A 12351-nucleotide genomic window follows, 5' to 3' on the forward strand; every position below is an offset into this window, starting at 1 on the left:
ATAGTCTTTTCATCCTACCTCAAATTGCCCAAATTTTCTAAATTCGTGTTTTTGTTGTGGGTGAAACACACACACACACAAACACACACACAAACCACCCCTCATAAGAGGCAAGGTGGGAGGAGCCATTCTCCATGCCTGTGGTAGCCAGCCCTGGTGGGCTAGTGGTTAAGATCCACGCTCTCACGGCTGCAACCCTGGTTCATTTCCAGTCAGAGAACCATACCACCCCTCTGTTGGTTGTCATACTGTGGTGCGTGCATGTTTCTGTGATGCTGAAAGCTATGCCACCCGTATTTCAACCACCAGTGGGGTCACCTCTGGTGGACAGGTTTTAGCTGAGCAGACAAGGAAGAATCTGGCCTTTCAATTCTGAAAAAGTTGGCCTGAAAAGCCTATGACTAGCAGGGGAGCATCGTCTGATGTAGCGCCGGAGTGGCGCAGAGGTGAGAGGATGCTGCAGAAGACCCAGCAAGCTTCCTCTCTGCTGTCCACGGGGGCGCTACCAGTCAAAATCACCTACACAGCACTAACAACAACGATAGCATATTTGTGGTGTCAGCAGTGACGTTGCAATCAGGACGTGGATGCATATGATAGAACCATCTGTGATGTCCCCTTAGTCCCTCAGTTTATGTGAGCGTTATGCAAGTAGTTTTGCAAGTTAACAGCTGAGTTATAAAGGAGCTCAGTTTACTTTTAGTTTTGCTTCCTAGGCCCACAAGCAGAAATGCCCCTTCTCTCCTTATCTTGGTCACGACTCAGCCTCAGTGTTTTGTCCCCTCTAAACCCCTTCCTGAAAGAAAAGAAACATTAAAAATGTTGTCAGGTAGTATGGAGATTTACTGAAGCTGAATATTTAATGTGATAGAGTCTGCTTACAAAATACACATACTGAAATATTGCAAAATCTAATCTTTATTAGTTTTTGCAAATCCAGGCAGGAGCTTTTTATAAAAACTTAGTTGACTTCTCACACAGTGGAAAGATACAACTTTCATATGAAATGTTATGACAATTACATATACTATCTTAATATGCTTCTAAAAACTACCTTTTATTCTAACATGAAAAAATTTCATTTTGAAATGTTTTGTTCATAAACAAATTACATCTAACAAGGAGTTGAATTTAATCTGTTGAACTTTGGTGATTTTCTAAACTATTTTTGACTCTTTTATGAGAAGGCTATCTAATTCTGAAGAATAATTTCATTAATTTTATATTTTGGAAGATAAAATTTCTGTAAGTTCCAATCTGCCCCCAACATAATATAGGGCTTAAGTTTCTAATAATCTCATTTAAGAGGTGGCCCTTGGGGAAGTCATTCTAAGACATATAATGAATCTTAAAAGTATATAAAATTATCTGTAATGCAGTAACTTTACTTCCATAAAATCTTAATAAAATAATATTCATGTGAATAGCAAATTATAGTTAATGCTGGCTATAGAATGTAACTTTTTTAAGCCTTACTCTGTTTAAAATAAGACTTGATGACACAGCGTATTGCTTATTTCTACGACATATATGCAAATACTTGTCTTGATAGTCTAAACTGTTTATATTTAAACAGAACATTGAACAATTTTAATAGAAATATACTCCTAATTTTTGAACCATCAGTAATGTAATAGCTATTATTTCTGCCTAAAGCAAGTGTTAGCAATAATCAGAAAAACTAAGAGAGGGGCGCTTTAAAGTCATGTGTTTTGATATTGGATGTTTATGTATAAATTTCAATGATTGTTCTCCGTACAGGAAGATTTTCTATCTTGGTAATAGTTATACAGTATATTGAGATACCTTAGTACCTCATCCATTTTCCATGTCAGTAGCTTCAATGATACAATGATTTCTGTCCACGATACCCAAGTTAGCTCATTCAGCTTTTGTAAACAGGCTGGATTTTATGACAATGTTGCTGTTTCACTTCATACAACACGTTTCCTGTGAATTATGTTTAAAGTGTTTGCTACCCAAGAAGTACAGGTGAGGTGTTGAGATTTTAATGTTTTACTCTCGTGGAGAGAGTAGGAGTTAAACTGACCCCAAAGCAATGAATGAGATTTTGGAAAATGAAGAGAGTGGAAGATGGCGCTCCTGGTGAGGAGAACAACACAGAGAAGATAGAGTTTTAATTTTTGGCAGAGACAGCAGTATACAAAATATATTTTTGCCAAAATGGGTCAGTCCCATTGTTCATGTTGCCAAGTGTCCTGTATCTGACAGAACAAGGAATGCACTTACTTATCCTCTAGGATGGTAACCCGGAAGACTAGCCATGGGGAGGTAGTTACCTCTGATATGTCTCCACAAACTTTCTAAGTCCATTATGGAATCCATTTTCTGCTTGTCCTATGTTTTTGAGGACAAAGGCTTCTGTACATTAACTACCAAGGCATGAAATAGCAGATTCCTTTACTTACCTAAAATGTTCCCAGTTCAAAATCTCAGTCTGTGAAGTGTTGTATTTCTGTATGTGTGATACAAGACTGTTTTCACCTTATTCAGACCATTGAGGAACACACTGATGGTTTCACCCTATCTGTCCTTCCATCTGAGAGTACCAGTGGTTCTAGCCTGTCCTCACATAGTCATGACCCACCAGATATCCCTAGCCCATCTCTGGTTTAATTTTTTCCCCTCACTAATAAAGCTTTGCAACTGCCTGATCACTATCATTTTATTTTGAAACTACATAAAACCTCCAAAAGTAAGCCGACACTGGCTCTATCTTACTTTTCTCCTTTCCAATTTCAGCCTGATTGGTTTGAGAGCTATTTTTGAAAAAACAACAAAAAAAAAGATAAATGAGAACATAGGGTAAAAAAAATAGAAAAGCTCCCACAGGCGTGATTTTGATAAAATGTTTGGAGATAAGAGGAGCAGCTGCAATGATTTGATGAGTAGAACTTAGGGAAATAGTTTGGGGAAGATGATTCGAAAGGAGTTTTGCTGTGTGTCACACTAGAATACCCTATGATTTGAACCTATTTTTCTTTCTTTTTGTGTGGACTTACATGTGGCTTGTTTTTTTTTTTTTTGGACACAGCCCTGACTCAAGGAAAGAGCGAGCATGCCAAGCTACAGAATTATTCATTCAATAGTATTTTCTGAGCGCATTTATAGTGCCAGGCTCTTTTCTAGGCACTTAGGATAAATCACTGAACAACCAGGCAGATTCTTGCACTTCTGAAGCTCACTTTCTGGGGGATGGGGAGGAAGGACAGATGTAATAAATGAGTAAATATTATAGTAAGTTAGAAGGAGTAAGTGCTATGAATAAAAAGAAAAAAGTGGAGCAAATTAAGCAAGACTGGCATTCCAGGAGATTGAGGTGTTGGGTGCAGTTCAAATAGATTGGTCAGAGTTATCCTCATTGAAAAGATAATATTAGTTCAAGACCTGAAAGAGATAATAAAATTTGGCTAATTTTAGGAAAGAACGTTATAGGCAGAGAGAATAGGCAATGCAACAAGGCTGCCTGGCATGATCTAGGATCAGCAAGAGGCCAGGGAGGCAAGTTTGGAAAGACAGGAGCAGAGTCACGGGAGAGGAGGCCAGTTCTGGAGACCTGCAGGTTATTGTAAGGTTTTGGCTTTTATTCTGAGGGAACTCGGGAGCCGTTGCTGGTTTCTGAGTACAGCAATGACATGATCTAGCTTCCATTTTCAAAGGATACCTCTGGCTGTGGGAGGAGGAAATGTGGAAACAGGGAGACTATTATAGTAATCCAGGTGAGGGGTGCTGGTGGCCTAAGATGGGGTACTAGCACGAGAGGTAGTGAGATGTGGTCAGTTCTGAGTGTATATAGCGGGTAGAGTCAATAGGAATTTTTGATGGATTAGATATGGGGTGTGGGAAGAAGAGAGGAAATAAAGATAAACCCAAATGATTTGGAAAAAGCAATTGGAAGGAAAGAGTCACCATCTCCTCAGATGAGAAGCCTCGTGGTAGAGAAGATTGGTCAGGGGGCTGAGGAAAAAATTCAGGCGTTCAGTGTTGGGCATGAGTTGGAAGGTCTATTGGACACCAAAGTGGAAATGTCAAGAAAGCAGTTGGGTATATGGCTGTAACAAGCAGATATCTGCAGATTACACAAAAAGATGTTGTGTCTGACAAGATCGCCATGTTTTCCTATTGAAGTCTTCTGGTTTCTTTAGCTGTATTTCATAAACAGCCATAGAACAGGAAGGGGAGAAGGTAAACAGGGGACAGGATGCCCCTTCCAACATCAGAAGCCTGTAGCTTTACCCTTCGAGAGATTCCCTGCTCCTAGAGAGGGAGACCTTCATCAAACCCTCAGTTCCTAGAATATTCTCTGAAAACAGTAAAATATCCAGCAGATAAAACTTCATTGTTTCTCCTTGCATGATTACCATCTTTTATGCACTTCTAGCACCCTTACTTTGTTGGTGCCTTGTGGCAAACACCTGCAGGCACCCAACTCAACTCCTACTCTCAACCCGCTTCTCTCTAACCTCTTTCTAGGTGTGAAAATCTGAGAGCCAAAAACCTGCAAAAACACTCCTAAAACTAAAGCTATGTTGATTCACTTCCTCCCCAAAAGGAGAACCACAGCAGAACAAAGGGGCTCATCAAAGGGAGCTGGGAGCCAGGGGAAAGGTTGGTGGAGGGAGGAGGGCGGGAGTCAGGGAGAGGTATTGAGGGGGCTTAAGTGAGTCCTATGAGGGTCCTGGCAGGTATTGGTCAGAATTTGTAAACTAGGAGAGTTGCTGCAACAGACAGTAGAACTTGTGAATCCTCGCGGAGTTACTGTTCGATTCACTTGTCTGTGATTTTCACCCAGGACTGATGGGATGAAGAAGCTGGTGTTAAAATATTTTGGGCTTAAGTTAGGTAGTGTTCATGACTGGTTTGGCAAAATTTATCTGTTTTGTGAGTAATAGTAAAGTCGATTTTGCTTGTTGTGATTTCTACATCAGTCCTAAGGCCTCCTAGCTTAGCTGCCGGAGAGATGTTTATCTTTCTCTCAGCCAGGAGTGGCCATGTGGCACAGACCTGGCTAATGAGAGGTAAGCAGAAGTCAGCTGTGGTGTTCACGAGCAAGCTTTTGTCTTCCTATTACAGATGTCACCCTTTCCCCTCTCCTGTCCTTGTTCACCCGCAGACGTCATGCCTGGAGCTGTATGGTCAAGAAAACTAGAGCTCAGGGGAACCAGAGTCAGCAACCCCCTTCGTTCCTCTTTTTGTGAAAAAAAGGCAATCCTTGTTTATTTAAGTCACTATGAGTCAAGTGCTATTTTTCTTGGAGCCAAAAGCATCTGTCCTTTCCCCATCCTCCACTTCTGAAGTCAAACAATACCATCTTTTTACCAGAACACAGAGGTACAAATTCCCAAGTATGGAAATGGCTTTGAAGGAAAAGATGATACATTTATTTTAGGATCTATTAAGTTTCATGCCAGCGATGTTTCCTAGAGATGGGAACGTGGGGACTAAATGGCTGTTTAGAGGCCAAAGCAAATTTATATTGTTAGAGTCAGCATCTGTTAGAAAAACTGGTAAGAGCAGTTCATTAGAATTGGAATCTTCTTTACTTTTCCTGTCACTTCCCTTGTAAATATCCTAAGGAACAAAACCAGTAAACATTCTGGATAGCACAGAGAGCGGAAAGGGAAGAGCAAATGTCCCAGCTTAACCACAGCCTACAAAATTACCCCTTGAGAGACTGTGAAGAGACCGGATCCTATTTCTGAGTTACTAATTAAGTCTTCATTATATTTTTGGATCGAAGTGCATAATCACAGACCCAGTTGTTATTTTTTAATTCCATGCTTTCTTTTCAAGAACATCTACTCAGTTTGTTTGATTTTTTTTCCTTGAAAGAAAAGACTAAGTACACAATTTTTTATAAGAACATTTGAATGAGGGGTGGATAGATAGTTTTGAGATGTGTCGAAACAAAGCTGACTTTGTTGGAGAGGTGAACGAAAAATAAATAGATTAAAATTATCAGTTCCGAAAGACTGATGAGTTTCTATAAAAGCAGGTTTAAAATGTACAGTCCTAATTTAGCTGAAGAATACATGTAACATTCTTTATTTTCTAAAGTTGATTTTCATTTTCTCATAAGCTCCCATTTCCAATCAATAGCAGGAAAAGTAAATATTTGAACACATTTATTTGGATACCCTGAGTATATATATTCAGTCAATAGGACATTCAAACTTAGTCAAAGGTCAAACTCCCCTTTGGGCCATTGTCCCATTTCAAGTGTCCTCCTTGACCCCTCTTGCACGGCCCTTGAGTCAGGACCTGCCACCTTGTGTAATAACATGATGTCATCAGAAGAGTGGGGTCTGCTCCACGTGCTCTATGCAAGTTCTGTCTGGGCCCCCTTAGGGGTCCCCCACCTGCCTCGTCTTCAGTAGTCAGCCTCTGCCCCATCGGCCCACTGCTCTGGCAACCATTCATGCTGGCCTTGGGGTGGGCCTTGGGGACTGTGCAGGTTTCGGGATCTGTGTAGGGTGGTAACTTATCCCACTTTGTCCAGGACTGTCTTGCTTTTAGCACTGAGAACCATCTATCTGGAGAAACCTCCGTTCTGGATAAACCAGGATGGTCGGGCGCTCTAGATGTGGGTACTCTCTGCCCTCCTTCTCCCAACTCCCTTTTTCTGGTCTACCAGCCATCTAGGCATTTTTATAGACCCCATAGGGACATACGGTGATTTCTAAATCTCTTGCCAAGTGCATATAAGCTAAACTTAATTATGGTCTGTGAGGGGCTGTGGGGAGTAGGGATAGCTATCTGAGGCCCCCTCTCTGCCTCAGCAGGTCGTGCCTCCATATCTACTCTATAACAGCCACCTCAATAGCAGCTGACATGAGCCCCTCGATAAGTCAGATCCTCAAAGGCAGAAAGCAGGACACAAGCCACCACTGCCAGAGGATTCCTAAGTCTCTATTGAGATGCATTCAGTCAACAGATACTTAATAAGGATCACACGGAGTGGTGAACACTCCCTCTTGGGACTTTAATGCTGAGGTGGTGGAGGGAGGGTCATTGATCAGAGCTGACAATGTCTTAACTCTTCGGGTGCCTCTCTTTTGCTCTCGAAGACCAGCTCTTTCAAACCAAAAGTCCCTTGGTTTTACACTATCTTGCCAAGATTGAATCTACATGTCCACTAACTTTTTGTTCTTGTTCGGAGCCCAGAGGTGACCTTTCCCAGCCTCTACTCCCTATGGCAATGTCATTGATCCACTGAGTGGACAGCCACAGCACAAGAAAAATTTGATGAAAATAAACAAAACCAACACCTTGACTTGAAATATCTGACAATTATTTCCCCTTTAGGAAAGGGAAGGCCTGTCTCATAAACATGGATGTTTCTCTGGTGAGTCTACTTATGGCAGATTATCGTTCTCTTTCACCTGGATTTTGCTGACTGCAAACTGCCAGCCTCTGGGTCTGGCACCTTTCATACAATTCCAGGCTGACCACCCCCTTTTGTTCTTTCTTTAGAACTGTTCATGCCATCAGTTAGGCTGGTGTCAATCTGTGCTAGAACGTCCTTTGCATGGGGAAACATTTCGTCTTTTACCATTAGTTTCTTAACACTGAAACTGTAGGCTTCTGAGAATATCTTACTTTCACTTCATGGTAATTATGCAAAAGGAGCAAAGGAGGCAGAAAGACTTTCAGATAAGCTTCAAATTATTGAAGACTTTGTGCCTGCTCGGTTCTGACATCATTGTGACTCTGATCCCGTCAAACCCCAAAGGAGCCGAGAACAGGTCTGTTGGAACTCATTCTCCAAGAACTGGAGCCAATAAGCAGTTTTCCAGACATGAAGCTGGGTTTCCTATTGGGAAACACCCTTCAAAAACACCATTAGGACAAGAGTTATTCAGGGTCCTAACACCATATCACCAGCTCAAAATAAACAAATAGATTAAAAAAAAGACTAGTTACATATCCAGCTTTAATTTTCTTATATGACAGTTCATACTATGATTCTTCATTCTAGGTACATTTACTTTGTCTCTTCATCTCATCTCAGTTTATTCCCCATCTTTGATCCCCTTGATTTTATATTGCAAACGGCTATAGTCTCTCTTGGTTTGGGCTAAATTGAATTATTAGTAGGTTTCTGAGAAGCCCTGTTTCCTTGTGCTAGATCTGACTTATTTTTCATATTAGCTGCATGGCTCTTTGTATAGACTTTCTTGGCCTTCCATGCTAACCCCAAGCTCCTCTTTGATGTTTAGCTCCATTGTCAGAGCCATTTGGTTCTTTTAGAAGGGATCCAGAGATGAGTTTCCTGTTTATCCATAAACATTTAAGCTCTTGTCATCTACCTAGCAAAAAATATAAACTCAGTGACCTAAAAGTATCACACACCCAGGTGAACCCATGTTCAGTTGCCTCTCTGAAGTGATTTCCAAGTGATTTTAAGTACGGAGTACTAGAGTGACAAAAGAAAGCTTTTTTTTTTTTTTAATGTAGTAGTGAAATGCCAGAGGAGATAATGCTCCTAGGAGAAAAAGGAAAAGAAAAAAGTTGAATTAACCATTTTAAGATTCAATAGCAGCTTTATTCTTCTTTGATGTATTGCATGTCTTAGGACAAAAGAAAACTATATTTGCTTTTGAGATGGCATATAGCCGTGCTTTGACATTTAAATCCCAAGGAAGGCCTAGTGCATAAAAGTAATGTCAGAAAACAGATATGTGTTTGAAGATAAGCAAAAAAGGAAAAAGGTAAATAATTTTAACATGTAGCTAAATCAACTACCGAAAAAGGTTTAAATAAGTCATTAAATTTTATTTCTTGCTTTTGATATTAGGTTACCTTAAAAATGAAAAAAAAAGCAAATAATTTAAAAAGTACATTTAAAATTCTGTCTTAACAAATAATTTTTTCTTAAGATAATGTTTTTGTCAATTGCTTAAATATATTGCAAAATTTTGATTGAATTCTAAGAGCTCATTTTACTGCCCCTCCCTTGAAGCAAGATTACAGATTAATAGATGACAGCCATGCCCTTTGTCAAATATAGTGAGTGCTACCCAAGGCCTGGGGGATGAAGAGTTGGAGCTAGTAGGCTACTATCTTCCATCCATTGCACTCCCACATGTTGTGTGGGAATCATTTGTTCCTTCCCAAATGTGGCTATGCATGTCATACTTGTCATTGTAATAACATGGCCTAATAAAATTCTAAGTACATTTTCAAAGGAGTAGAGACGGAAGGAAATAGTTTCCATTACCAAATTTAAAGGTTTTAGAAAGACAGGTGGCCCCAAATTAACAAAACCATCAGTTCACGTATGGACAAGGCTGTAAAAATTTGCAGATTAATTGGTGACTTTAGTCTTCCCTGTACTTTAAGAAATCAAAACTGGAAATTGAGGGTGATGCTTTATGGAAATGGTTCATCAGAAAGGCTGGTGGATTGAAATTGTAGAGTTCCAGTCAGCCAGCCCAGAGCAATTCCCCCTGGCCAATGAGTCATTGAATCTACATGATGTAAAGTTTTAAGTTAAATTAAAATGGTGAAAGTAGGTATCCTTTTAATGATTTCTTTCTTTGCTTCATTACAGTCAACATATTTAAGACTTCTATTATTCTCTAATCTGGAAAAAAATGAAAATAGAATTCACTTTTTTCTTTTGCTTTCTGCATTCCAAATAATGGAGGGAGAGAGAGAAAGAGGGAGAGATGAGGAGGGCGGGAAGGAGGGAGGAAGGAAGAAAGAACTATGAAGCTGCAGTGCTCCCAGGTTTATTGGTATGGGACATCTTTTACTTTCTCTAAAATAGAAACAGGTGTCAAAATTGAAGAATGCTGTCTATTTCTTATAGAAGTTTAAAAATGACATTTTCTTTGAAGATTCTCCTTTGCTATTTAAATGATCTATAACCCGAGAAGAAGGAGAGAGGAGTCGTATTTTTCTATGCCTGACAAAACACTTTTATTAAAACTTGAAATTTGTCATCATTTTTATTTTATTTGTTAATTAAACAGAAACACTTCTTTCTGTGGCTGTGTGTATACTTCCTAGAAACTAGTTTCAAGGGGGCAAGAAGCTTAGCTTTTTAGATAACATTGTCTAAAATTCTGCAAGGCACCCATTGCTGTATTAGAGATAAATAATTCTTCATTGTCTGTGCCTATGAATTCATTGAGGAACTTATTAGAGTCTGAATTTCATTTTACTTACCAATTTCTACTTACATCAAAAAGAATGTTGCATGAGTAAGAGGGGAATGCAGATGGAAGGGGTGGGGAATATGTGTGTGTTTGTTTGGAATGTTGTTGAAAAGTGAGTCTGTAATTAACTTTTACAAAGTGCAATAACTGAAAAGGGTATCATAATCAATAAATAGATTGATTTCTAACCAATAAATTATAATCAATAAATAGATAGACCATTCTCTGCAATTGTGATAAGGCTGGACCCTCGACGTACCATACAGCATTTGTTTACAGGATTGCTTTTGTTTGTCATCAACAAGTGGCTTAAACTTTCATTCTAGCAGCTTCCTGATCTTTGATTCTTTGACAGTCCCAGAAAGCCTTCATCAACATGAAAATCATTTTCATGGACGCGCATTCGTGAAGACCATTCTGGGCAAAAGGATGTGACACCAAAGTGAATTATTTTTTCTTGAAACTTTAGGCATTTGAAAATTAAAGAAGAAAGAAAAACGTTTAAGATCTTAAAGAGTGACATTTCCAAAGTTAGGTAGAAACACCATTCACAAAGAGGCATATCCCTTTCACATAATTTTGTATTTTATTAACTCAAGAGGCATTTGCCAATCTCCTGAGAAGGTCAAGGCACTGCCACTGGTCTGCACGATGAGAAAACCAAAAGATGCAGAATAGGAGCCCTTCTCACAGGGAATGTGTTAACTTAGCCGTGGAAACAGGGAACATTCGTAAGATGTTTAAAAGCTATATTAAGAAGCATATACTTCTTAATCATTACACACAATGGTTTCTATAGAAAATTACTGAAGGGAGAACTATGGTGGGCTGCAGTTGCTGGTGGAGGCTTCACAGAAGAAGTATGCTGAACTTTAGAGAACCTGTAGCCTCAGATGATAAGAAAGAAAGGGAAAGATCATGCCAGGCAAAAGCAAAGGCATGAGCAGAAGTGTGGAGGCACAATGACCATGTCATATGTCTGAAACATTCAGGTGACCATTTAAACCAGAGCAGAAAGTTGGTTTAGGGGGTCACAGGAAAGTTGGAAAGATGTACCATTCATTCATTCATTTATTCATTTATGCATTCATTCCACAATCATTCGTTGATTACCTACCATGTGCCAAGGATAGTGCTGGCATTGATGAATAAGATATAACTTTATGTAGTCTACATCTTTGCTACTAATAAAAGAGACAGACATCAAAAAAACCCCATAATTGTGGAAAAAACTTGGAAATGCTAAATCTGAAGTATACACAAGGGATGGCAGCTCTAGTTCTGCCTGGGGTCAGGGTTAGGATGGAGGAGATTGCACAGAGGAACAGTTCTCAGGCACACAGGAAGAGCATTCCAGGTAGACAGAAAACACATTGGGTGTGAGTGACACAGGGACTTGCAGGAAACTCAAGTAGTTAGAGTGAGGTCTTCCAGAGATGGGCAGCTACTATGTAAGGCTAGAAAGTCAGTGTGAAGAGCTGAGGATAGAAATTTAGGGAGAGTCTATTGGAAAAAAGTAATCATTGAAGGATTTGCAGGGAGGTAAGGTTGCATTGCTAACGTTTGCTCCGACAATCTGAGCAGAGGTGGTGAGAGTCTGAACTATTGGAGTAGTGATAGAAATGGATGGAAAAGGGTCAATCCAAGGTGGTTAGGAGTTGCACTAAGGAGTGCTCATTAGATGTGGAGGTTGGGAAGGTATTGGCAGAAAAGAAAATCTGGTATCAGAGTGAAAAAAGGTTTTAGTGGAAGATTATGTTACCTTTACTAGTCCCTAAACAATGTCTCAGCTGAAGGTTTGTTTAGTAATGGGTATATCAGTTAGAGTAAGGTTTTACTGGGACCTAGAAAGTGGTGAAAACTAGTAGCAGTGACTGAGAAATGGGGGAGGTAAAAGAGAGAAAGTTAAAATAGGAAAGACAGAGCTGGGTTAGACATACAAGTAATGACATAGTGGAATGAGGAAGAAGACAGGTGAGGTCAAGGGTTGTAGAGTCCAATAGGCGATCACCAGCCAAAGGTGGCCACTGGGCACTTCACAGTGAGTACTTCTAATTGAGATGTGCTGTAAGTGTAAAATACACACTAGTTTGTGAATATGTAATACAAATAAAGGAATACGAAATATCTCATGAGTAATTTTTATATTGATTTCATTTGGTATTAA

The 12351-nt window shown here is 39.6% G+C and overlaps 1 protein-coding gene across 1 annotated transcript in view; it reads left to right on the plus strand.

Moving 5' to 3' along the window:
* Positions 1-12351, plus strand: part of CNTNAP2 (contactin associated protein 2) — a 1871069-nt gene that overhangs the window by 1076898 nt on the left and 781820 nt on the right. The gene's annotated exons all lie outside the window — the stretch shown is intronic.

The sequence above is a fragment of the Equus przewalskii genome, chromosome 4 (assembly GCF_037783145.1).
Source record: "Equus przewalskii isolate Varuska chromosome 4, EquPr2, whole genome shotgun sequence".
Classification (NCBI taxonomy): domain Eukaryota; kingdom Metazoa; phylum Chordata; class Mammalia; order Perissodactyla; family Equidae; genus Equus; species Equus przewalskii.